This window comes from Mus caroli, chromosome 14 (assembly GCF_900094665.2).
Source record: "Mus caroli chromosome 14, CAROLI_EIJ_v1.1, whole genome shotgun sequence".
In the NCBI taxonomy this organism is placed as follows: Eukaryota; Metazoa; Chordata; class Mammalia; order Rodentia; family Muridae; genus Mus; species Mus caroli.
In genome coordinates this window covers 86,322,903-86,324,498 of record NC_034583.1, presented here as the reverse complement: position 1 = coordinate 86,324,498, position 1,596 = coordinate 86,322,903, and the positions used below count along the sequence as shown (strand labels likewise).

At 43.3% G+C, this 1,596-nt stretch overlaps 1 pseudogene; it reads right to left on the bottom strand.

Annotated features, from left to right (window-relative positions):
• Positions 1-1,113, bottom strand: part of LOC110308997 — a 37,033-nt pseudogene extending 35,920 nt beyond the window's left edge.
• Between the last annotated feature and the right edge of the window lie 483 nt (positions 1,114-1,596).

Sequence of the window (1,596 nt, the reverse complement as noted above, 5' to 3'; positions counted from 1 at the left end):
GCATAGACTGCTTCAGGATAATTTGTTTGATCTAAAGCAAAACGTCCTAAACCTAGAAGCATGTCTGCATTCCAATGTCTCTGAGGATCTTGTCCTGTAGCTAAATTGGCTGCTGCCTGACTATTTGCATATTCATAAGTCAAGGACTTCCAGTCTAAATATTGCCCATACGACAAGCAAGCCCAAGCCATATTTTTCCAGTCCTCAGGGGTGAGGCAATACCTGGCAAGCACCTCAATTTGTGCAACCACAAAAGCTGCACCCACCCCATAAGTACGGACTGATTCTGCCAGTTGCTTAATAGTTTTGAAGTCCACTGGCTCATGATACCATTGCCCTTGGCCATCAGCAAAAACAGGGAAACTTAGACCAACTTCTTTCCAAACCTCCAGACAGAATGAGGTACCTGGTTTAGCAGCCCTTTTTTTCTGTGTAATTAGGATTGAAAAGTGGAGCTGTCGGCACTTTCAGTTTTATTATTTTTTTCGCCTATACTCCCTTTTTCAATGGGTTGGCTCTATATGGCCAATCCAGATCATACCTATTCCTCTCATACCGAGCTGCCTCTTCTTCTAGGTCAGCTTCATTATCCTCACTAAGCTCTGAGCCACTGGAGTCAGAACTTGATAGACTTAGCAATAAGTCTTTTAAAAAGGGATATATTTTTGCTATTTCCTTTTCTTTATCACTGTTTCCTTTTCCTTTTGTATTTGTCTTTTCTCCCTTCTCTTTTCCTTTTTCCTTTCGCCCCTTTTCCTTCCTTTGCTCATACATTCCTTATCTTCCTCTGACATGCTTTCTTGTTGTTCCGTTAGAATTTTCTGACTTGCCTTAACTGCTTCTATCAAACAAAAGCAGAGGCCATAAATTACAAAAAACGAAACAACAATGATAAGAGCTACCCACACTGGGTCCACGGGCGAGAAAAACATATCCCCCCTCTTAACCAGGGATCAATTTGGGAGACTTACCACTAAGGCCGGCCGTTCCCTGGCTGAAAAGTTCTGAATCCGTGAGGTCCTTGTCCTCAGGTCCCTGTAGGAGCCTCCAGTTGTTGTGCCCACCTCTGCCGGCAAGGAAGACACAACAGGATCGGATTCTTCTTAACAGCATTTTTAATGCAGAAACACTTCTATGCTGCTACAGGGGACCCCGGGCACCCAGGGAGCACTGCTTGTATGCACTTAATCATCAGGGAAATGAAAATGAAAACAAGCTTGAGATTCCACCTCACACCAGTCAGAATGGCTAAACTCAAAAATTCAGGTGACAGCAGATGCTGGCGAGGATGTGGAGAAAGAGGAACACTCCTCCATTGCTGGTGGGATTGCAAGCTTGTACAACCACTCTGGAAATCAGTCTGGCAATTCCTCAGAAAATTGGACATAGTACTACCAGAAGATCCTGCAATACCTCTCCTGGGTATATACCCAAAGGATGTTCCAACTGGTAATAAGGACACATGCTCCACTATGTTCATAACAGCCTTATTTATAATAGCCAGAAGCTGGAAAGAACACAGAATTCCCTCAACAGAGGAATGGATACAGAAAATGTGGTACATGTACACAATGGAGTACTACTTAGTTATTAAAA